This window comes from Amborella trichopoda, chromosome 8 (assembly GCF_054954075.1).
Source record: "Amborella trichopoda isolate Santa Cruz 75 chromosome 8, AtrichopodaSantaCruz75HAP2 v2.0, whole genome shotgun sequence".
NCBI classification, from domain to species: domain Eukaryota; kingdom Viridiplantae; phylum Streptophyta; class Magnoliopsida; order Amborellales; family Amborellaceae; genus Amborella; species Amborella trichopoda.
The window spans coordinates 20,003,457-20,029,751 of record NC_142343.1 but is presented as its reverse complement, the minus strand read 5'-3'; the positions used below and the strand labels follow the sequence as shown (position 1 = coordinate 20,029,751).

Here is a 26,295-nt window from a genome sequence, read left to right as displayed (position 1 = left end):
CTCAGGGTTGGGACTACTCTGGAACTTCATACATAGATATTGCTTCGATTTTTATTCTACCCAGGCTTCTTTCTCTTGCTCGATATCCTTCGTCTTTTTTTTTTTTTTCCGTGTGAGATTGATTCATCGAAGTAGAGGGGAACATGTTATTTGCACACACTTTTTAAACTGAATTTTTTTTTTGTTTACAGACTCAGCCCCCTAGTTGTAGGGTTTTTGTTTCGAATTCCTAGCTTTTGTGTCATCGCATGTAGACACAGGGACAAGTTTGCCTCATTTTGCCTCAAGGGATCCAGTCGAGAGAAAAATTCTCCCAGACTAGCCAATTTCGTCATTGGTGAGTTCACCCATCTCTGATATGTGGTAGTTGGTAGTTATACTCATACAACCATGGAGTGCCTGACTAGTTTCAAGCCTTCATAATAGGCGTAGGAAGTTGGCTTCGATAACAAGGCAAGATTGACTAACAGTTTAGCCTCTTGTAGTGACGGAGGAAATCCCTTATAAAAGGAGAAAGCTTTTGAAAATGGATGATTTTAACAATCAAATTGAAATAACATTTTCAAAAGGGATAGGCATTACAGTTTTGCGACCTATGGCCCCTTTGGTGGTCGTTTTCTTCGTTATATTCTACCCAAAAATGATGAAAGGATTCCCTTGCGGGATCGTGAGAACTCAGAAGTCCCGAAGTTGTCTTTTTACCTTTGGAGCTTTCATCCTTTGCTTTGCATATCCATGAAGAGTCCTCTGGATTCTTGTTGGGCTTCCATCTTGGAGGGTCTCGATGTTTTTCAGGATTCGTCAAAATCACTTCGGTTTTCATTCGTGTCACCCTACATCTTTATGAGTTGGTTCTGTTGTGAACCTGCAGGGTGTCTTCATCCTCAGGGTTTGCTTGTGTAATATTATTGGAACTTGCAAGTACTTGTTTGTACTTGAGTGCTTTGCATTAAAAGCTCCTTCTTGGAGATCTTTTTATTCCTTTTACTTGTGGTGCCTTTTTAGGTATTCACGACGTCCATTTTTTTATTTTTTTATTTTTTTTATTTTTCTTTGTGATACCTTTTCAGGTTTTCATCACGTTTTTTAGCCCATTACGGGTAGTATTTTCTGAGATACATTGCATTAATGGGGTCATTGAGTTCATACCCCTCCTGATTTTTTATCTCATAAGAATGCCTACATGCACTCTGGTAACCATGAATGGCCCCTCCCAATTAGGTTTTTGGTGATTTTATTCCAATGATATCAAGACCCCACAAGGTGAAGGGCCTCAGGGGCGGCGTTGAGTTGAGTGATACGGACGGTGCATAGATGAGGTCTCAATAGAGTTGACATTTGGGACACCTCTTAACAAACTTCCAGCAGTCTTCAGCCATGGTGATTCAATAATAGCCTTGGCACCTGATTTTCTTAGCTAAAGCGGCTGCCCCAGAATGACCTCCTTCATTGTGCAACTCTGTTAGTACTTGGTCAATTTTTGGTTGGTCGAGGCACCATAGAATGATGTCATTGAAGGATTTCTTGAACAAGAGGTCACCTCTTACTAAGAATCCCATTGAAAACCTTCCAAGGGCTTTTTTATCCTTTTTGATGGATCCTTCAGGGTATTAACCATCTTTGAGCAGGGACAGAACATCATGGAGCCATGGTTTTTCCTTATCTAGCGCATCTGAAGCCACATAGACACTTCGCCATCGTTCTCATTTTCTTGCTCTATTTCTTTTTTGATCCTTGCTGGGAAGGGTCATGTTTGTTCCTGATGTAGAATGGGAGCGTGGTGATTTCTGGGGGAATATGGACTATTGAGGCAAGCGTTGCAAGGGTGTCGGCGAACTGCTTATTTTCCCTAGTCACATGCTGGAAGGTGATTTTCTTAAAATATGGGATCATCTTTTCCACCTTTTCTTGATAAGGTTTAAGCTTTTCTTCTTTCACCTTCCAGATCCCTTGAAGTTTGTTTATGACGAGTAAGGAGTCACCAATCACTCGTATTTGTTGGATTTTCATTCCCATGGCGTTCTCGAGCCCAGATATCAAGGCTTCATATTCAACAATGTTATTGGTACTTGAGAAATTCAACTTAATGGCTGTTGGCATTACAATATTCTCAGGTGAGCATACTATGACTCTTATACCTGACCCGTATTCGTTATTTGCACCGTCGAAGTATAGCTCCCAAATCGAGTCCTCAATTGTGAAGAGGTTCTCATCGGGAGATTTGTGTTATTGAGAATATTGTCTGGTAGTGCGTGTTCAGCTAAGTGGTCAGCAATGGTTGGTACTTTAACCGATTTTTGAGTGACATACTCGATCTCGAACTCGCTCAATAACATTCTCCATTTCGCCAAACGTCCTTTGAGGACTGGCCTCTCCAATATGTACTTGAGTGGGTCAATTTTTTATATGAGCTTGACTGAATGAGGTAAGACATAATGTCTTGGTTTCTGCATGGCCCAAACAAGTATTAAGCAGTGTTTCTCCACATCCGTGTATCTTGTCTCATAGTCGACCATGGTTTTGCTGATATAGTATATCATTTGTTCTTTTTCATGGTCGTTATATTGTCCTAATATTGCCCCCGTGGTCTTGTCCTTCACTTACATGTATAGGAATAGGGGTTTATCTGGACAAGGAGGACTAAGGATGGGAGGTTATGTGAGGTACTCCTTGATTTGATCGAATGCTTCGTGGCATTCACTGTCAAATATGAATGGGGTGTCATTCTTATGAAGTCTATTAAATGGTGCGCACTATCCGCTAGTTGTGAAATGAAACACCTTATGGCTTCTATGCGACCTTGAGGCCCACCGATTTCTCTGATGTTCTGGGGATGAGGCATTTCAGTGATGGCTCGTATTTTGGACTGGTCCACCGCAATACCTCTTTGGCTTACTATAAAGCCTAGTAATTTTCCAGATTCAACTCCAGAGGCACATTTTTGTGGGTTGAGTTTGAGTTGATGTTTTTGGAGTCTTTCGAAAATGGTTCTCAGGTTGGTGAGATGATCAGACCTGGTCTTTGACTTGACCAGAATGTCGTCGACATAGTCTTCCATAATGGTATGCATTAGATCGTTGAAGTTGCTAGTCATTGCCCGTTGATAAGTTTCTCCGGTAGTTTTAGAGCATGACTTTGTAGCAATAGGTTCCCCATTGTGTTATGAATGAAGTCTTAGTTTGGTCTTCTTCTTCCATGAGGATCTGGTTGTAATCAGAGAAGCCGTCCATGAGTGATAGCTTCTCCTGCCCTGCAGTGTTGTCGACCAAGGCATCTATGATTGGTAACGGGAAGTTGTCCTTTGGACATGCCTTGTTGTGGTCTCGGTAGGGTTAACTGACACGGTTCGAAGTCATCTAGGCTTTTGCCTATCTATTTCACCGTTTTCATAGGGCATATATTCAGGGACACCCCATTATCAACCAGCACTCTCCTTATCTCATATCCTTTCATGAAAATTGTGATATGAAGAGGTTGGATGTGAAAGCGATTGACATTAGATGTCATCGGCCGTGAATATAATTGGCATTGGTGCCATTAGTTGGTTGATCATCCTGCACATCTCATCCGATTATGTGTTACTCAGGATGTGGGTCTTAGCAAGAACCATTTCAATTGCACTCTATGTGCCGGAGAATTCGTAAGCAGCTCCAAGATAGAGATTTGAGTCTGGATCTTCCCGAGATGAGCCAGTATATCATAGGTGGTTGCGGATCCTTGAGTTCTTTTATTAGGTTCATGATCCGCAACCCCAGCTGGTGGTTTGGCTGTTGAAGTGGCTCCCATTCTTTCCTCAAGAGTGTCCACCATCAATTGGATGGGTTTGAACACTCGACCTCTTCAAGTTAAGGAATCAACTTCGTCATCCTAGAGCTCGATAGGGTCAGCCCTAGTGAGAGTAATGGGAGACCTCGAGGTGTTGGCCCCATATTTGGAAGATGATCCCTTTTCATTAGCTTTGACCATGTCAATCTCGAGGGCATCATCTTCATCATACTCGTCCCACTTAGAAGGATCATCAGAGTCTGGGGATGAAGAGTTTCCTCTAAGAAGACTCAAAAGATCTTCTTCAACTTCTTGGATATGATGATCACAAGCAATTATGAATTGGTTGGGATCATCTTCTTCGTCTCTGTTTTCAATCATGTGAATGATAACCTCCTCCTTTGAGTTACTCCGACCTCTTATTTCTTCAGTCGTTGCTGCCGTATTTTTTGGGAGACGGTTTGTGAAGATACCCATCTTTTGATTAGGTTCTTCAACATGTTGATTTCTAGGTCCGACAGTGATGTCGCCCTTATTAATCAACCCTTTAATCACCCGCTTCAAGTAGAAGTAGTTTTGGGTATCATGGGCATGGTTTCTATGCCACCTACACCATCTGTTCTTATCCTTAACCTCAAATGGTGGTTCAGATGGTGGCAGGAGTTGAACCATGTTTTTCTTCAAGAGTAACTCCAGCACTTTTTCTAATGGGTCTTTGAGAGGAGTGAAGTTGTCCTCTCGCCTTTGATTGTTATTTTGAGTGTTAGCTTTAAGCTGACCCCTTCTATTTTGATTATTATTATTGTGCTGGGTGGCTGAAACCTGAGCCGGTCTGTTAATGACACTTTCATTAACTTGACCGAAAGCTTTCCCCTTGCCATTGCTCTTATTTTATACTAGGAAGTCATGATGGGTTTGTTATCAGGCCAAGTATTGAGGGGTGTCCGTCTCGCCCTTTAATGTCACGCCACCCGCTTGATCATGGAATCAAAAGAGTGGAGGATAAGTCCCTGACTAAAGAAGGTCCTGCATTCAGGAGCTGCATTTTCTAAGGCCATGGAGATTTTAGTTGGGTCTGTAAGTGGACATTCGATGACCCACATCGCCGCCTCGCGGAATCGACAGATAAAATCCTTGAAGGATTTTCTTGGGTTTTCTTTGGCTGCACTGAGCTCGCCTAGGGAAAGAGATCTTGGTTTCGACCCACGGTAATGAGATATGAACTAGTTGAACATTTCATCTGGAGTTATGTGTAGTTGAATGGTCATTATTCTCTGATGCCAGTTTAAAGCCTCACCAGTCAAAGTTTGTGAAAACAAGGCCTTCCACTGGTTAGGCCCGTCTCGTAAGGCTCGGACGGAGAGGAGGTACGCGTTGATGTGAATAACCGAGTCACTCTTCCCATTGAATTTTTTTTTAAACTATGGGATGATAAACCCAGGGGGAAGGTCTTCCATGCCTCCAAGGGTCTCATGAACATAGGCCTTTGGGGGTAGGATTTCATGCAACCCATCTTTACAAGCATATGTTGTATCGCTTTAAGGTGCCTTCTTGTTAGGTATTCGGTATGGGAGTAGGCCCACCGGTCGGTGGGTTCCCAAGCACAAACTGATGAGTCAAGACATGGGGTAGATGTTGGCATGCTTGGGTTTGTGGTGGATGACCTGCGGTTACCGGAACGGTTTGATACATTTTTCCTTAAGGGGTGTACTGACCCATAGGCATCGCCACCGGTTGCAAAAAATACACTGCTGGTTGGACTAGATACACAGGAGGGACCGATTGAAGAATCGGCTGACTAGGCTGTGCTATGGGTTGACCTATGCTATTAGGTTGGTTTTGGATCGACCCATGAACTGGGGCATGAACTATGTAACTTAAGTCAACTAGACTTTTGCGAGTAGCCTGGATGCTTATCTCGCCTAAGGGTTGGTCTAGATTGACGCCTTGGCTGCGTACAATATTCAAGACATCGTGGGCTTTACTACGGTGGCACGAGGTTGGGTTAGATCCACTAGACCTAGATGGTTATTTATTTTGAAACCCCTGGGCCCCAGGGTTATCTTAGTGTGACTTCTAGGCATCATTAGATACAGTGTGAACTTCTTTCCTCACATGGCTTCTTCTTTGGTTGCCTAAGGTCACACGTCTCCTACTGTGGCTACGTAAGGTTCCCTGTAGGATAATGCCCGGCCGGACCCCTTGGCTATTCAATGTTTTTCAAGCGGAGCAAACTTTTTGAACCATACAGAGCTTAGGGTTAGGAGTGGATCCCTAAGACTCAGCTTCTAATTGAAGACCTGAACGATGGATAATGGATTAACCCGATTTCTGTTCGTAATCCCAAGGGATTACGACATACTGGTCCCCAGGTTTAGGAAGGTTCTATTTAGAGTCAGCCGTGGAGCGTTCATCATAATTGCCTTGGGTGATTGACATAGTGATCGCCCTTGGCAGGGTTCTAGAATAGGACTTAGGTAAGATCTAGACTCGACGGCCTAGGGTAGACGTAACCTGACTCTAGGGGCCAACCTTGAGTGACAACTAGGCTAAAATTAGCTTGGAATCTAGACTCAACGGGTTTTGGTTTAGACTCTGAACTAGGGAAAGCCCAATCCAACCCTAGAGGTAACTCTAAGCATAGACCTATACTAGATACTAGACAATGATCTATACAAGGTAAGTCCGAGTCTCGGCTCAGGACAAGAGTGGGTCTAAGTTCGGACCTGGGTGCAAACCTGGTCCAGAATTGGATTGAGCTGGGTGCAAGCCTAGGCTTGAACCTAGAGGGTTATTAAAATTAGACCGAGTGTGGACCCAGACTGAATCAAAGTTGGTTTAGGCACGAGCCCTTGGCTCAAACTAAAAAGGGGCCTAAGGTCAGACTAAGGCGAAACGTAGTTCAGACCTGGGCTAGACTGGGTACAAGTTTGAACCTGGACTCAAAGAGCTCAGACTAAAAGCAGATTCAGTCTGAGACTCAAGATCAATAAGCAAGCAAACACACGAAAACGTTTGACCTAGTATAGTACTATAGGTAGGCTTGGCTTGAGAGTGGGTTCCTAACTACTGAAATGCGGCTAGGTTGATTTAGGTCATGGCCTCCTGTTATAGGATTTTACCAGGTCCTACTATACGCGGAGTTTCTTTGAGGCAAAGGATTATGGAGGAGCATTCACAGTTAAAGTTACACGAATCTCAGCTGCCCGACTCTCAAAGCAGGGTTCCCCTCACGCCGTTAACGTGGATTTTGGGGGTTTCAAAAAATTTGTTTTCTGATTTTCTGGGATTCCTGATCGATGCGTGCTAGGAGTGTGTAAAGACACACGCAATAAAAAATAATTTCAAGCACATAAGCACACAATGCAAAGAAAGAAAATAAGTGGGCACTCGGCACTGATCGTGCTTAGCAATGCGCGCTTTGAGGTAAGCAACCCCTAAGAAGGTAAAGTCAGAACAATGAGACCAGGCACAGTCTATGCTAAATCAAGCACGGCCCAGGTCGAGGATGACTCGAACGGGACATGGTTCAGGGAGGGTGCGAGCAGCCCTCGATGTATTATTTTTTTTATTTTTTAATTTGTTTTTATCTTTTTGAAGTTTGATGAAACACAGTTAAACTAAGCGTGGTGAAAGCAAGAAAAACATGGTTTTAGTCAAAATTAACAAACCAAAATAAAAAAAGAAAAAGTCAGGAGTAGGAAAGATTTATCTGAAGCAAAATAATTTTTATATTTTTAAAAATTTATTTTAAGCCAAAAATTGGTGAACAAGCACAAAAAAGGCTCTAGAACAGGCCTGTGGGGTCCTAGAAATTTTTTAGCACCTCTGTGATAGGGCGACACAGGTTGTGTTGCCCAAAACTTTTTTATTTTTATTTTTATCTTGTTGATCTTGATGAAATAAGGCTACTGAAACTTGCAAAAGCAGAAAAATCAAACTTTTTGATTAAATAAAATTAAAAAAAGTGAAACAGAAGAACAATAGAAAGAACAGACCTGTATCAAGCAAAATATTTTTTTGGTATTCTTAAAAATTTTATTTTGCTCTGAGAATTTTGTGAACAGCCACAAAGGAGACCCAGAACCCATTCTGCAAAATTTCAAAAAAAATCTGACTTGGGCAACGAGGGGCACCAGAGAGCGTGTCGCCTTGGACCTAGGCGGCACGACCCGTGTCGCCTGGGTGGCATGCTTAGTGTCACCAAAAAAATTTATTTTTTTACATCTTTTATATTCCTTTTCTTGTAGATATTGATAAAATAAGCTTACTCGACAGGAGGGGATTGCAGATTTAACAGAAAAATATTTTTTTTGCATTTTAAAATATTTTATTTTAACACGAAAAGCTGGTAGAATTCACAAAATCGTACCTAGAACATGTTCGAAAAGTTTCAAAAGATTCTAAAATTTTTGAAAATTTGATGCTCGGATCACACTCGATACGCCCCACGGTTGGTGTCAAACTGTTTACAGCGCAAAATTGAAGCGATCTACTGATGTAGATCACTCTGATCTGACACTTAAACTGATAAAAATGAAAAGGAAAACAAGTGGTAGAGAAAGTGGGAAAAATCGAATTCAGATTTGAGGCTAGATCTGCTAAAAAATGAGCAAATCTGCTCACGTATCTGTGGCTAAGCCAACTTGATCAAAAGCATTTAAAATATGATTTTTCAATAAAAAAAAATCAAAATCAGAACAAAAGAAAATAAATTTAATAAAATAAAAAGAAATGAAAGGAGAATGAGTACTGGACCGGGCCGGATGGCCTGGGACTCTTGAGCCATTGAGGGCTTGCCCGTATCAGAACTAATTCCTCTTGTCCTTCTAGTCCAAATGTCGATCGCCAAGTCTCTGGTGGTAGTAGGGTGGTGGTGCCCTGGAAATGGCTTAGAACTAGGGCTCTAAGGCTTAGGTTAGGCTAGGGTTTTCTCTCTGAGTTTTTCTCTCAAATTTCTATCTTCTGTAGCTCTCTAGGGTTTTTCATCTGTATCCCTATTTTTCTCTCTAAAGTCTCGATCCCCTCAAATGACCATGAAAATAGGTCTTATGGAGATCCAAACTCGTTGGGAAGGATAAGCACGCGTAACAAGCAAATCCCCCGTCAAAAGTCAAAGTTTGAGGGTCCCGGATCTGAGCGGCACGCCTTGTGTCACCTAAAACAAAACTTGTCAAATTTGAGTTTTTTATTTTCAAGTGTGTTCCTCAGCCTCTTGTGAAACTCTTAGAGAAAATTTGGGTCAAAATGGATTTTTTACTATTTTTAATGATTTTTTGGTAAAACAGGGCATATACATAAATCTAAGTCAAAACAGGGTTTCTGTAGGGTTTCGAGCAGGCAAACTATTTCCGGATCACAAGGTAGGCTATGTGAACTATGGATTTGGATTTACAAGGTTAAACGTGGTCCTAAGCATTCAAAAAACAATAGAATTTGCCAGATTTAAACTTGGGTGTCTACACGATTGCATATTCTCTCTTCTCTGTCTAAAACAATCGACGAATCTTAGCGCCGACTGTATCTTCTCTCTCTTCTTTGTTAAAAAACATTGGTGAAGCCTAACGCCGACTGCATCTTCTCTCTCTTCTTGGTCTAAAACAGTCAATGAGCCTAGCGTCGACTACATCTTCTCTCTCTTCTCTATCTAAAACAGTTAGCGAAGCCTAGCTCCAACTGCATCCTCTCTCTCTTCTCATTCCAACCAAGTCGATGAGGCCCAGCACCGACTGTGTCTTCTCTTTCTCTTCTTAAACACAACCGACGAAGCCTAGCACCGACTATCTCCTTTTTCTCTCTTCTGTTACCAACCCAACTGGAGATTCCCAGTGCCGACTGTGTCTTCTCTCTCCTCAGTTCTTAAGCATAGCCGACAAAGCCTAGTGCCGACTGTGTCCATTTCTCTCTTCTCTTTCCAACCCAGCCAGTGACACCTAGCACCGACTGTGTCCTTCCTTCTCTTCCTCTTTCAACATAGGCAATGATGACTAGGGCCGACTGTGTCTTTCACCCTCTTTTCTCCTTCCTTCTCTATTCTTTCACACTCTTCTCCTTCTTTCTTTCTCTTCCTCTCTTTCTTTCTCTAATATTTCTTATTCTCTTACTTCTTACTCTCTCTTTATGATTTCCATTCTTTCTGTTATCCTTTCGTTTGATTAAGAAGGGTTGAGATTAGCCTCTTATGGTAGTTCTGTCGTTTAGCCGTAATATTGGCATGCCAGAATTACTGCGCCTGCTTTATCGCCACGATAGACTAACCATCGTGTCTAGTGATTCAGTATCGGTATTGACGTCTACTAATAATCTTGTAGAGCCGGTCTAAGTTATCGAGCCCATTTTACTACCACGTTAGGCTAATTACTCACCAGCTTAATCATTGTGTTGATCTCCCCACTTGGTCAAATTCTTCTTTCCCCCATATTTCTTCTCTCGTTATTTCCTTCTTCTTTTGAATGTGAACGCTTGTGTAAGTTCACCCAAAAGACCAGGTGAGGTCCACTGACCCACCTGTCTTATAACCTTTGCCATATATGTGTGATTGCAGAAAACAGGAGAATACAAGCCAAGAGAGGCGATTCCGAACCAATTTTTGTACTAGGGGGATTTCTTCATGATCTAAGAGAGCGCACACGCAAGCTAGCCTGAGTAAGTCCCGAACCCACCTTAAATTCCTCTCTCATCGGCTGGTAATACCTGCCCTTGTTTTCGAATAAGGTTCCCGAGAGAGCGATATTAAAAAGTCCCCGGCCTCCCCGAAACCCGAGACACGTGCCGCCCGATCATCCAAATCCGGAGGGTGAGATCGAGGCACTTGACCAGCCGCAAGTGAAGAGTAACGTCGTGCATGAAAGGTCAGCACCGCGTGTGAAGCTAGGAAAGGGTCTTGTTGTCGGTGAAGTAAAGAGGCATCACTGTCTATAAAGAGAGAGGCATCGCCATGCGTGAAAGAGAGAGCAATGTCGTGGGTGTAACGTCGTGCATGAAAAAGGGGGAAAAGGCAGTGCCGTGAGTGTATGAGAAGAAGAAGAATTTCACAAGCACCAGTACGATGAAGCAAAATGGACTAACGTCGTGTGTGAAGTGTCGGGTGTGCAACGTTGTGTGTGTCACTATCGTGCATGGTTAGTGAATGCCACCTGCTAAGTGCATGCAACCACACATGCCACTTGTCCAGTTGCATGTGTGGTGTTTGCCACCTGTCGCCACTTAGATTGCCACCGCAACCACAGGTTACATAAGCCCCTCCCCTCTCACTATCGTGCCACTTCATTTTCTTCCTCATCTCTCTCTTTAAGACAAAACTTGAAGAAGCTCACTACCTCACTGTTGGAGTAGCCATTGTTGGAGTTGAAGAAGGATGGTAAAGGAGGATTTGAGGGCGCCATTGTTGTTTGTGTAAGTGGATTTACTACCCTTTGCACCAAGCTTATAGGAGCATGAAATTGAATGCATACAAATGTGAAATATGTGATAAAGAACAAATGTGTGTTAGTGGTTTATATATCATTCTACTGAAATGATGCAACTGTTTTATGGATAGTTTGATGTTAAGAATGAATTTATGACTTTCAAAAAATTTATGGGAACAAGCTTATGTATGCATAAATCAAAATTGAGCTGATTTTATGTTTCTATCTGCTGTAAATTGGAAGTCCTTAGATGACCTTTGAGGCACTCTCTGTGCACATTGTAAAATCGCAGGAACTTTTGCGTTCTTGTACCAAGCCTTTGAATAGTCAAACAAGCTCCAAATGACCCCAAATCACTGCTTTTGGAAAGATATCTGTGTCTACTAAAATGTTCATGTTTGAATCTTGCTCAAATTCTTGGTGAATGAAGAATTATGCTTCAAAATGTGCATGTAGGTCACTATTGACATATTTAGTAAATTTTCAGAACTGATGTCCCTATTGTCATGAATTTTGACTGACCAAATAGACTCTGTTTTCTTAGAAATCATGCCAATTGAAAAATCTATGAGTATTATTGAAATCACATATTAAACAAATTTCAAAATTCGTTCTAGATTGAAAGTTATGAAATTAATGTGAAGGTATGTCATTGTGGATAGTTTTCAATGAAACTAAGAACCATCACTTTAGTTGGCACGGACTTTTGAATAACCAAATGGGGTCCATATGCTTTCAACTTAACTTTTTGGAAAGATACATGTTTAAACTTAAACTTTGGTTTTGGAATGACTTTGAAATACTTTATGAATTGATAGTTACAACTGCGTTAAGTGAGACATGTCACTATCTCAGATACACCAAAGGAAACAGATGGTGAACCCCAATTGCGTTGCAATTTTGAAGGTTACAACGAAGTCCAATGGCTTTTAAGCCACCCCCATTTGAAAGATATGTGTGTCTAGTATAAAATTCGTCTTGGAACAATCTACGAAATTTAAATGAATCGAAATTTACGACCCTCTTTATGGTCGGATGTCACTACTTGAAACGACAGAAAATGTGAATTGTGATACTAAAATTGAGATATTGTTACTGTCATACTAAGATACTGTCACTTTCATATTAAGATATTGTTACTGTCATACTAAGATAATGTTATCGTCATAATGTGATACTCACACTGTGATCATGCAAATGTGATAATGTGATACTGGGATACTGATCACTACGCAATGGGACACCCATTGGTGGTTGAATACTGCTTAGTCGGCAAATTATTGACTGTACCTCGACTCCAATGATAGGAATGGGGTTGGGAAGGGGAATTGGAAATAGGATGGGTCGCTTCCCCCCAAATGTTATGGGCACTATGTATTGGGACACCCAATGATAGTGCAACACTCTCTCTCTAGAAGGGCATAAGGAGAGGGCCACTGCTTATCGAATATCCCCAAAGGGTGTTGGGGACTTGTGTGTGTGAGGGCATTATGAAGTAGGACACCCACTTGTCATTATCCGCCCTACAGGATTGACTTGACTTGAGCAATGAAACTTCTATTTCAGGAGTAGGTTTCTCTAGCTTTCACTGCGTGAAACTGTAAACTGTTAGCCTTACTATTTGCTTAAAATGAAATAATGTATGATTTATGCATTGCATGTTCCCTGTAATTGAATTGTGTTTATCCTTATACTGTGAGAGTATTAAAGGACATAATAGAGGAAACATTTTTTTGATATCTCTGTATATTAGTGAGCACTATTAATTGTTAGTACCGTTTATAGAGTTGGAATTTGACTGTAGTTGTTTACTGGGCTGTTAGCTCTGTAAATCTTCTTATTGGGTTGATAGCTCATTCTATTTTATTTCCTTGACTGTAGAGTAATAGTCTCTAACCTGAATAGCAGGAAGCTAACTTGTGTGCCAGGAGTCTGAAGCTTGGAGTTTGAAGAAAGGATTCTATAGAAGCATTTCATATGGGGTGTTTGGTGGCTGTACCAATGAAGTGTTTTACGTAATTCTGTATTTTGTGGGTCAGTAGTGCCTTAAAACCCATTATAAAAGCATTTTTGGATAATGATGTTAATGGATGGCTATGCGTTTGGATTTATATATGTCTTAATGTTTGGATTTTAGCTTTATTTTGTGGTTTTCTCTTGGTTCTTTTTTTTTTTTTTTTTATGCGTTGAGCCACTCCCACCTGTGTGACGCTTGCGACCTCCGGTCGCGATTTCGCACTCTGTTGCCCTCCGGAAAGGTACGGTAGGGGTCAAGGGGCAAGGTCGTGCCAATTACAGTATCAAAGGAACCAGGATAGGATACTTGGCCTAGGAAATTTTAGAAGTGTCTTTAGCATAATTCCTTGATAGGCTAGTAACTGGGTGCATGTGTTTTAGGTCAAAGATGCCGAGGACTCATGCCAACAATGTGAGTTCCAACAACGAGAACACTGAGGCCTTCGGTGAATTCTGTAGGACTCTTGAGGCCATGAAACAAATGATGAAGGAATCGATTCCGACCCCATCTACCCCTGCCCCCGATCAGAGTGATAGTGGTTTGATAGAGAGATTCAGGAGGCTGACACCTCCGACTTTCGTGGGGCATGGGGGAGTGAATAAAGAAGAGAGATGGAGAAGACAGGTGGAGAAGATCTTTGAAGTCTTAAATTGTACAAATGAACAAAAAGTGAGACTAAGCACTTTCGTTCTTGAAGGAGAAGCTGAGCACTGGTGGAGCTCAGTTAAGCAGTCCTTGGAGAGGGCAGGAACTGTAGCCACTTGGGAGAACTTCTTGGAAGAATTTATGAGAACTATTTTACTGACTCTGTAAGGGAAAGAAAGAAACTGGAATTCATAGAGCTACAACAGGGAAGGATGTCCATGAAGCAGTACACGACAAAGTTTGTTGAGCTGTCGAGGTTCGCGCCACACATTATGGACACTGAGACGAGGACAGTAAGTAAATTTGAGAGGGTTCGTCGACCCGATATATGAGGAAGGATCATTTTAGGAAATCTCAAGACTTTCTCTCCACCGGTGGACCTTGTTTTAAAAATAGAGAGAGCTTGCGAAGACTTTTGCTTGAGGAAAGAAGGGTGATTGAGGGCCGCGCAGTCTGGGAATTTTAAGAAGAAAGCCCGACCACCTCCAAGCAAAGAATTCAGAGGTAGGAGTGATCAGGGCGGTGTCAAGATTCAGAGGACTTTCTCGGGAGATGTAAGGGGTAATCGCTGCCTAGTCTGCCCTCATTATGGTCTGAGTAACCATATGGCAGCCGAGTGCTTCAGGAAGACCAGGGCTTGTTTCCGGTGTGGCAAGCCAGGCCATCTAGTAAAAGACTGTCCAGTTAATGGACCAGAGAACCGGCCAAGGACCCAAGGTCGGGGTTTTCTCTTTGACAGAACAAGAGACTAAGGCGTCGACCTCTGTTATTCGAGGTGCGCTTTATGTTTGTGGAATTGAAGCAAGAATCTTCCCCTTCTTTTGTTGCACCACACTTTGCATGCCACCTGAATGCTAAGCCTGCACAACTTGATTGGACTTTGATAGTGTGTATACCTATGGGAGAATATATAGAAACTAACATAGTGTTTAAAAACTGTGGGGTTATACTTGAGGGGCACATTTTACCTATAGACCCGATACTCTTAGACATCCAAGACTTTGACATTATCTTGGGAATGGACTGGTTTTCAATCCATTATGCTACAGTGAGCTTCCATGATAAAACTGTCATTTTTAGATGCTCGAACCAACCTGAAATGAGTTTTATGGGTATCAAGGATGTTTCCCCTCTACACATCATGTCAGCCCTTCAGGTTTCCTGCCTGTTGGCCAAGAGATGTATGGGATACTTGGCTTACGTAGTAGAAAATCAGGATGTTCACGCCAAGTTAGAAGAGATACCGGTGGTGAGAGAATATCCAGCGGTCTTCATTAAAGAGTTAACCTCTCTGCCCCCAATAAGGGAGATCGAGTTTCAAATAGAAGGTACTGCTTCCATCTTTAAATCCCCTTACAGGATGACCCCAGCTGAGTTAAAATAATTAGATAAATTGTAGGAATTATTAGATAAAGGGTTCATCCGACCTAGTCTATCACCATGGGGCGCACCAGTTTTGTTTGTAAAGAAGAAAGATGACTCTTTGAGGCTATGCATTGATTATAGAAAGTTTAATCAAGTTACGGTAAAGAATAAGTACCCCTTACTCATAATTGATGACTTATTTGATCAACTTCAAGGGGCCCAAGTATTTTCTAAGATTGACCTCGGGTCAGGCTATCATCAAATGCAGGTTAGGGAAGAGGATGTTTCCAAGACCGCATTCAGAACCCGGAATGGTCATTACGAATTTCTGGTAATACCGTTTGGATTAACCAATGCACCAACTGTCTTTATGGATTTGATGTATCGAGTTTTTAGACCTTTCCTGGATGACTTCATCGTAGTTGTTATCGATGATATTTTGGTGTATTCAAAGAGTATGAATGAGCATGAACAACATCTAAGGATGGTCCACCAGACCTTAAAGTCTGAAAGGTTGTATGCCAAGCTAAGTGAGAGTGAATTCTGTCTCCCAAGCATAGATTTCCTCCGGCATTTTGTTTCTATGGACGGGGTTGCAGTTGACCCCTATCAAATCGAGGCCGTACTTAAGTGGGGAAGATCAACGAATGTATTGGAAGTCCACAGTTTCCTAGGAATAACGGGTTATTATAGACATTTTGCGGAATTTGTCAATGATAACCCTTCCCTGACTCGCCTAACCCAGAACGAAGTAAGGTTTGTATGGTCATATGAATACGAGAGACGTTTTCAGGAACCGAAGAAAAGACTGACTACAACTCCGATACTGACCTAGCCTGAGGGGAATGAAGATTTTATAGTTTACACTGATGCATCGCACAAAGGGCTTGAATGTGTATTGCTGCAGCGGGAAAAGGTCATAGCTTATGCCTCCAGGCAGTTGAAGCCATATGAGCAAAACTATCCCACCCATGATTTGGAACTGGCAGTTGTTGTTTTCGCCCTGAAAATTTGGAGGCACTATCTCTATGGGACCCAATTTAAAGTATTTACCGACCATAAGAGCCTTAAATGCTTATTTTCTTAGATAGAACTGAACATGAGGCAAAGAAGATGGATGGACCTACTGAATGATTATGACTGCACCATTAACTATCACCCGGGTAAGACAAATGTCGTGGCTGACACCTTGAGTTGGAAGCCCGTTGTGTCAGTGGCTCATATGATGGTCTGAGAGATGAAATTGTTAGAAGATGCAGTAGAATGACACCCAACTCTTTCAGCGGATCCAAGTAGCACAAAAAGAAGATCCTCAACGCATGAAAATTCTCGAAGAAATGAAATTAGAAAGAAAAGAGGATTTCACTATGAGCAGTGATGAATTGTTAAGATTTAAGGGTCGGATATGTGTTCCTAACGATGATATTGTAAAAAAGGCTATTTTGGAAGAATCACACCACTCTCGTTATACAATGCATCTAGGGAGTATGAAAATGTATTAGGACCTGAAGAGGGCCTTCTGGTGGAACAATATGAAGAAATAAGTAGCGCAATTGTTTCCAAGTGCTTGACCTGTCAGCAAGTGAGGGTTGAACATCAGAGACCTACTGGACTATTACAGCCCTTACCCATGCCAGGGTGGAAGTGGGAACACATCACCATGGACTTTGTGTTTGGCCTACCTAGATCAGGCCTTGGACACGACAGTATTTGGATCATTGTGAACCGATTAACCAAAGCTGCTCATTTCTTACCAGTCTGCACCACTTATACTCTAAATAGATTGGCCCAGCTATACATCAAAGAGAGTGAAAGACTGCATGGAGTGCATGTTAGTATCCGACAGGGACCCTAGATTTACTTCAAGATTTTGGAACAGTCTGCAGTCAGCTTTGGGGACCAAACTCACTTTTAGTATTTCTTTCCACCCTTAGACTGATGGATAGTCAGAAAGGATTATTCAAAACCTGGAAGACATGCTAAGGGCTTGTATTACAGATTTCAAAAGATACTGGGATGATCAGAGATCATCTGCCTTTGATAGAGTTTACTTATAACAACAGTTTCAAGGCCAGTATCCAGATGACACCTTTTGAGGCACTATATGGGAGGAAGTGCAGGGTACCCATATGTTAGGATGAAGTCGATGAGTGGAGACTGTTAGAGTCGGAGATTGTTCAGATAACATCAGATAAAATTGCTCTAATTCAAGAAAGGCTCAAAACAGCTCAGAGTCGGCATAAGAGTCATGCCAAACAATCGGAGAAGAGATCTTGGATTTGGAGTGGGTGATTGGGCCTTTTTGAAGGTATCACCAACTAAGGGCATTATGAGGTTTGGCAAAAAAGGGAAACTGAGTCGGGGCATACTGACTGGGCCTACCACCCGAATTGGCCAATATGCACGATGTTTTCATGTGTCCTTGTTAAGGAAGTATCACCCTGACCCTTACCATGTACCCTTACCATGTTTTAAAGTATGAACCGATCCCAATCAGGGAAGATTTAACTTATGTTGAACAACCAATTGAGATTTTGGATAGGAAGGTTTCAGGTTTTGCATAAAAAAGAAATTTCCCTGGTCTGGGTTCTGTGGCAGTATCATTCACAAGAAGAATCCACATGGGAAAGAGAGGATGAAATCCGAGATAAATACCCCCATATATTGAATTGACTAAGTTACGATTTTGAAGAAAAAATCTTTTAAGGGGCGATGATGTAAGGACCGCGATTTCCCGGCCATGTAAACACTCACGGCGGTAGGAGTCTGATAAGAAAGGGGTAACCTCGTGCATGAAGTGAAGAAGAGAGAGAGAGAGAGAGAGAGAGAGAATCAACACCGCACGTGAAGAGTAATGCAGTGCTTGAAAGGTCAGCGTCGCAGGTGAAGCCGAGTAAGGGCATCGCCGTCTGTGAAGTGAAAGAGGCATCGTCGTCAGTAAAGAGAGAGAGGCATCGCCATGCGTGAAAGAGAGAGCAACGCCATAGGTGTAACGCCGCATGTGAAAAGGGGGGAAAAGGCAGCACCGTGAGTGTACGAGAATAACAAGAATCTCACAAGCGGTAGTAAGATGGAGCAACATGGACTAACGTCGTGCGTGTAGCGAGGGGTGCGCAATTCTATGTGTGTCACTGCCATGCATGGTCAGTGAATGCCACCTGCTGAGTGCATGTAGCCACACATGCTACTTGTCTAGTTGCATGTGTGGTGATTGCCACCTATCGCCACTTGGACTGCTACCCCAACCACAGGGTACATAAGCCTCTCCCCTCTCACTCCCATGCCAGGTAACAATCCTACACTTAAAAAAAAAAATAAAAAATTGGTCCTTAGGGACCATCATTTTTTTTCCCTTTTTACCTTCACCTTTTGTTTCTTGTGCCACGTCCTCTAGGGACATGGGCTTTAAGTGTTAATGTAACACCTTCTAAACACCTCATGTATGAGGTGGGTTAATAATATATTATAATAATATTTTTTTGTATTTAAAAAGACGAGAACAAGTCGAAATCTCTCTCTGCAAAAACACTCTCTCTTACGTTCCTCCCTCTCAGTAACATTGAGCCCTCTTTGTGAATTAAAGAAAGCAGTGAACTCCTTCTCTCTAGCCAAATTTTACCGAAAGTTCCCTCTCAAATATTATAGGTAAATGATCTCATTATCCTGAAACAATAGTCTGTTGACCATTTTTATACTGTAATTTTATGTGCATATGGTATCATTTTTTTTTGTTAAAATTATTATTTTTGTTCATTAGAAATTTAGACATTGTAAATTATTCAAAATAAAATTTCTGCCTATTATGATGACTTTTAGCCACTGTAAAATTTATGTGTAAGTGATGTCATTTCGAATAAAACCATTATGTGAAAAATTGATATTTCTGCAATTAATTATAATACTGCCAATACTGTGAGATTTACGCATTTCTGCATTTAATTGTTTTTTTGTTTGTCTATGAATTTTAGATACTATCAGTTTAACCTATTCCTGTAAAATAATTAAATATGAAATTACGTTCCATAAAATTGTGATATTTATGTGTTTAACCTTGGATTTCTATAAAAGCTCTTAAATTGATAATCGACTATCTATTGGATGCCATTTCAAATATACCTGTTCGATCTGTTACCTTTCTGCAATTTTTATCCAAATTGTTTGATTGGTTACTTACAAATATTTCAATGAAAGTAATTGTTTAAATTGCTTCAAGTGAATTCCTGTTAATGATTTCAATGATACTTTGAATATACGATGTTGATGCTTTCTGATGTTAAAGAGTTTCTGAGATAATTTAAGTATGTGTGGACCTATCCGGGACGCCGATAGGGACTATTTGGACTCATCTGGTACGCCGGTGAGGTACGTTTGGACCTGTAGGGATTGTTTGGACCTCTTCGATTATGTCGCTAGGGACTATTTGGACTCATCGGGACGTCGGTGAGGTATGTTTGGACCTATAGGGATTGTTTGGACCTATCTGGTTACGTTGGTAGGGACTATTTGGCCTCATCTGGGATGTCGGTGAGGTATGTTCAGACCTGCAGGGATTGTTTGACCCATCCAGGACGTTGGTGGGGTATATAGGTGACCTACGTCACGCCAGAAGGGTATTTTGTGAAATCCTTTGAGTTATGCATTGCTGTTAAAATATTAATATGCATTTCAATCATTTGGATTATGTTTAATTGGGCATTTCTGAAAGTGAAATTGTTATCCATAAATGCTTTTTGGCTTGCATTGTTTCTAATAGACCTCCCTTTTTGAAAATGCTTATATTTTCCGACTATGATTATTTTTAAAGACTATGAAGATCACTTACTGAGTAGCCAAACTCATCAAACTATGGTAAAAACTTTTCAGGGTAATTGTAGCCTCCCTAGTTGAAAGCACAACATGACCAACTTTTGAAAAAGTCATAGTTATGATGAAATTTTCTCTTTGTGACTTTTGTTCAAATTCACTATTATAAATTTTGTCCTATCAACAGATGTATATCTAAGCCTTCATGTTAATACTAGTTATGAGTAGACTTTGTACAGACTCTTAAAAATTGAAAAATCTGTTTTAGTGCAACTAATGGTGAAGTAGAAAAATACATCTTAGGGATTTCAATGTTATAAATCTTGGGGTGTGACAATTATGGTATCAGAGCAATAGGTTTAGGATTCTTAGGAAATTTGAAAATAATGTACTCTAAGTCATATTTATGGTATGTAGAGATTAGTACAAGGTCAAGATCCTGAATGGCTGAAGCTAATATGGAGGGAATTCATAAAGCCTTAGAAAATATGGTTGCCCTTATGCAACATTAGATGGAAAACAATAATACACCAAGGCATTCCGCTACGGAAATGGTGGGTGTAATATCGAACAATTTAAGAAATTAAACCCACCTTCTTTTAAAGGTGCTGCAGACCCACTAGAAGCTGAGGGATGGATCATGCAATTAGAGAAAATACTCGAGGTAATGGAATGTCCTGATGATAAGAAGGTCACTTTGGCAGTCTTATGTTGGAAGGTGAAGCCCAACATTGGTGGCGGATGTCAAAAGGAGTATTGGTCCTAGAAAATAAACTCTTGACTTGGGAAGCATTTCTAGAGACATTTAATGAAAAGTACTTCCCAGATTTTGTTTGAGATAAAAAAGAAATGGAATTTCTAAAATTAGTCCAAGGGAACGGGACAGTAGCATAGTATGAGGTCACTTTTACCGAATTGGCCAAGAGCTTGTTTCCAATGTGGGAAGTTGGGACACAAGATCAAAGATTGTCCTACCTTAAAAATGCAGCAACATTCGAAGCCTGAAAAGGCAGCCCAAAAACCTCAGATGAAGGGAAGAGTATTCGCGATCACTCAGCAAGACGTTCAGGCCTCAAAATCAGTGATCCAAGGTACTCTTACTATTTTTCAAAAAGCAACTCATGTTTTGATTGATCCTGGATCTACTCATTCATTTGTGTCACCACACTTTGTATGCAATTTAAGGGTAGAACAAGAACAATTGGAATACATTTTAGAGGTAGCCACAACTATGGGGAATTTAATATATACTAATCTAGTATACAAATCTTGTGTGATAAGGATAAAAGAAAAGGAACTTCTAGTGGATTTAATACTCCTAAAAATTCAAGAGTTTGATGTGATCAAAGGCATAGATTGGCTCTCTGCATACCATGCAAGTATTGATTGTTATAAGAAAATGGTTACCTTTTGCATTCCAAATCAACCAGTATTTTACCTCCAAGGTATCAAAGAAGCCTCCTCACAATTTTTAATCTCCTCCATTCGGGCTAATCGTCTCGTTCAAAAAGGATGTCAAGGTTTTCTTGCCTATACTAAAAAAGATAGAAAGGAAAAGATAAACTTGGACGCCATTCCGGTCGTCCGAGAATTTCCTGACTTATTCCCTGAGGAATCGCCAGCATTACCACATAACAGGGAAATTGAATTCTCTATTGAGTTACTTCCCGGGACAGCCCGAATTTCTAAGGCCCCTTACCGAATGGCACCAGCAAAATTTAAAGAACTTAAACAACAATTGGAAGAAATACTAGAGTAAGGTTTTATCAGACCCAGTGTGTCACCTTGGGGGGCTCCGGTATTGTTTGTTAAAACGAAAGATGGAACCATGAGGTTGTGTATCGATTATAGAGAGCTAAACCAAATGATAGTGAAAAATAAGTATCCACTACCTAGAATTGACGATTTATTCGATCAATTACAAGGATCACAAGTATTTTCAAAAGTTGATCTTAGATCTGGGTACCATCAGCTTAAGATTAAAAGTGATGATATTCCCAAGACATCTTTTAGAACAAGGTATGGTCATTACGAATTTTTAGTCATGCCTTTTGAATTAACCAATGCACCAGCTGCAATTATGGATTTGATGAATCGAATTTTTAAGCCTTTTCAGGATAGGTTTATTGTGGTATTCATGAATGATATTCTAATCTATTCCAAGGATCAGGAGGAACATGAACAACATGTAAAATAAGTTGTAAGTCAAACTAAGTAAATGTGAATTTTGGCTTGAACAAGTGACATTTTTAGGACATGTGATATCAAAGGAAGGCTTATCAGTTGATCCTTCAAAAGTTGAAACCGTAGTTACTTGGAAACAACAAAGCAATGTAACTGAAATTCGAAGTTTTTTGGGATTGGTAGGACATTACAGAAGATTTGTAGAAGCATTCTCTCGAATTATTACTCAATTAACTCGACTGACATAGAAAAATGTCAAATTTGAGTGGACAAAGGAATTGGAAGAGAGGTTTTTAGAACTAAAAGCTCGATTGACTTCAGTGCCTATTTTAACTATTCTTAAGGGGAGTGGGGGATTTGTGATTTATAGTGATGCTTCACATAAAGGCTTGGACTGTGTATTAATGCAACATGGGAAGGTAGTGGCATATGCGTCCATACAATTGAAAGAATATGAGAGGAAGTATCCAATTCATGACTTGGAGCTAGCTACAATAGTATTTGCTTTGAAAATTTTGAGCCATTATCTATATGGTGAGCAATTCGAAATATACCCAGATCATAAGAGCCTAAAATAGCTTTTTTCCCAGAAAGGTTTGAATATGCAGCAGACGACTATGATGATCACTTGCTGAGTAGCAAAACTCAATCAAACTATGTTAAAATATTTTCAGGGTAATTGCAGCCTCCCTAGTTGAGAGCACAACATGACCAACTTTGGAAAGAAGTCATAGTTATGATAAAATTTTCTCTTTGTGACTTTTGTTCAAATTCACTATTATAAATTTTGTCCTATCAACAGATGTATATCTAGACCTTCATGTTAATACTAGTTATCAGTAGACTTTGTACAGACTCTTAGAAATGGAAAAATCTGTTTTAGTGGAATTAATGGTGAAGTAGAAAAATTTCGTTTTGTTAAAGATAGACTGTTACATCTCAGGGATTCCAGTGTTATAAATCTTGGGGTGTGATAATTATGGTATCAGTGCAATAGGTTTCAGATTCTTAGGAAATTTGAAAAGAATGTACTCTAAGTCATATTTATTGTATGTACAGAGTAGTACAAGGTCAAGATCCTGAATGGCTGATGCTAATATGGAGGGAATTCATAAAGCCTTGAAAAATATGGTTACCCTTATGCACCATCCGATGGAAAACAATAATACACCAAGGCAGTCAGCTGCGGAAAATAGTGGGTGTAATATCGAACAATTTAAGAAATTAAACTGTAACAATCCTGAAATTTTTTACATAAAAAAAAGAAAAAAGGAGAAAAGATGCGTTTAAATAGGTGATGGCTGTTTGAGTATGTTGGTCCTTGGGGGACCGTCACTATTTTCAAAAGTTTTTATTTGGTTTAAACTTTTGCTTGCTGCTGCTTTTGCCTGTTGCTGCTTGCTGCTTGCTACGTCCTTTAGTGGACGTGGTTTTCGTATGTTAAAAGCAGACTCTTAACGCGACACCTCCGGTAAGAGGTAGAGCGTAATAAAATAATATAATAATACGTTATAAGAATTTAAATAGGGGAGGTGAGTACTCCCACCCTAGAAAATTTTGAGATCTCTCTCTCTCTCTGGTCGAAACACAGTGAACTCCTCTCTCGAACCGAATTTTTATCGGAAGCTCCCTCTCAAATATTTGTGAGTAAGTGACATCGTCTTTCTGAAAAAATAGTCTGTTTTTAATAAATAGTGATATTTCCGTCCAGGATCTTTATTTTATAAGTTTTGTGTGTAAGTGACTCCATTGTCTCGAAAAATAATCCATTCTTTTTAAAAATGAAATGAAATAATTATTTCTGCTTATTATCATGAATTTTAGGCGCGATAAATTTTATACGCACGTGACCTCATTATCTTGAAAAATAATCTTTTTAATAAAAATTGCAATATTTTATTTATGTTAGAAATTTTGAATGCTGTAAATTAGAAAAATAAATTTATTTATTTTTCTTGTTTATTGTTAGAAATAAATGTGATATTTCTGCTTTTAGTAAAATTGTGATATTTCTTTCTACTGTTTTGAATATTTAGACATTGTAAAATTCATGTGCAAATAACTGCCTTATTATTTAAAAAAATTGACATTTTTGCAATTGATTATAGTATTGTTGTGAAATGTTTATTTGTGGATTGATATCCCATAAATTGTGATAATTCCGTATTTTTTAATTTTTATAAGAGTTTTTCTATACATATTAAATTGGCAATTATGCTAGAATGCCTTTACAAACTGCTACCTTTCTAAATTTGAGCCCAAAATATTTGATTGGTTATTTTTGAAATGTTATAGAGAGTGACTGTTATTAATGGTTTAAGTGAAATTCATATTAATGATTTCAGTGATATGTTGAGTACATGATATTGCTGCTTTCGAATGTTTAAAGAGATTTAGAAATAATTTAAGTATGCAAGTGGACTCATCCGGTTCGCCGGTGAGGTATAAGTGGACCTATCTGGGACGCCGGTAGGGATTAAGTGGACTCATCCGGTACACCGGTGAGGTATAAGTGGACCTGCAAGGATTAAGTGGACCTATCTGGGACGCCGATAGGGATTAAGTGGACCCATCAGGACGTTGATGGGGTATATAGGTGACCTACTTGAGACGCCAATAGGGTATTTTGTGAAATCCTTTGAATTATGCACTACCGTTAAAGTGTTATATGCATTTCAATTATTCGGATTATACTTAATTATGCATTTATTGAAAGTGAAACTGTTGATGCATTTCTGTTAATAGATCTCATTTTGGAAAATATTGATATCTTTCAATTATGATTATTTTTAGGATTATGATGATCACTTACTGAGTAGCCAAACTCATCAAACTATGGTAAACATTTTTTCAGGATAACTGCGAATTCATTTTGAGTGCTAGTCTAGATCAACCTTGGAAGATACTGTTGTTGTGCTAGCTTTCTTTATTTACTTTGTAAGACCTCGCCACTGTAAACTTGTCCTATCAATAGATGTATATATGTTTTGTCTGTCACATCTCAGGAATAACAGTATTGTAAATTCTTGGGGTGTGACAATTATGGTATCAGAGCAATAGGTTTAAGATCCTTAAAAAATTTAAAAAGAATCTACTTAAAATCACATTTATTGTGTGTACAGACCGGGATAAAGTCAAGATCCAGAATAGCTGAAGCCAATATGGAAGGAATTCACAAAGCCTTGGAAAATATGGTTACTCTAATGCAACATTAGATGGAAAACAACAATCCACCCAGGCAGTCAGTTACAGGAAATGGTGGGAGTAATATCGAACAATTTAAGAAATTAAACCCACCTACTTTTAAGGGTGCTGTAAACCCACTGGAAGCCGAGGGATAGATTATACAATTGGAAAAAATATTCGAGGTTATGAAATGTCTTGATGATACGAAAGTGGCCTTGGCAGTTTTTATGTTAGAAGGTGAGGCACAACACTGGTGGCGAATGGCTAAAGGAGTATTGGTCCAAGAAAATAAAACCTTGACTTGGGAAGTATTTCTAGAAGCATTTAATGAAAAATATTTCCCAGATTTTATTCGAGACCAAAAAGAAATGGAATTTCTAGAATTAATCCAAGGAAATAGGACAGTAGCACAGTACGAGGCCAAGTTTACTGAATTGGCCAGGTTTGCACCACATAGGATTAACAATGAGGCAAGAAAGGTGAAGAAATTTGAAAGGGGTCTCAGGCCAGCTATTAGAAGCAGAATATTAGTCTTGAAATTAAGAACTTATGCTAAAATAGTGGATCGTGCCCAAATTGTCGAAAAAGATTTTGAAGATTACCAAAAGATGAAAAATCAGAACAGTCATGTTCGACCTACATCATCTAATCGACAACAGTTTGAAAGGCCAAACAAGAAGCCAAGGCCCTCGCCATTTCAAAACCCAATAGAACCATGTAGAAAATGTGGGAAAAATCATGGATCAAGCCCTTGTTATTGGAATATCGGAGCCTGTTTTAAATGTGGAAAATTGGGACACCAGATTAAACAATGTCCTAGCTTACAGACACAACAGCTTTCAAAGCAGGGAGAGATAGCTCTAAAGCCTCAGATGAAGGGAAGAGTATTTGCGATTACCGAGCAAGACGCTCAGGCCTCAA

General features: G+C 40.0%; 1 long non-coding RNA gene across 2 annotated transcripts in view; it reads left to right on the top strand.

Annotated features, from left to right (window-relative positions):
* The window catches only part of LOC148780943 (uncharacterized), a 53,446-nt gene that overhangs the window by 15,418 nt on the left and 11,733 nt on the right, over positions 1-26,295 (top strand). The window contains exon 2 of one of the 2 annotated variants that reach the window (XR_016061558.1): positions 13,083-13,282. The exons of the other annotated variant lie outside the window; for it this stretch is intronic. This is a non-coding gene — a long non-coding RNA (uncharacterized LOC148780943). Of the gene's footprint in view, positions 1-13,082; positions 13,283-26,295 lie in introns of those variants that run through there. 2 annotated transcript variants of the gene reach the window in all.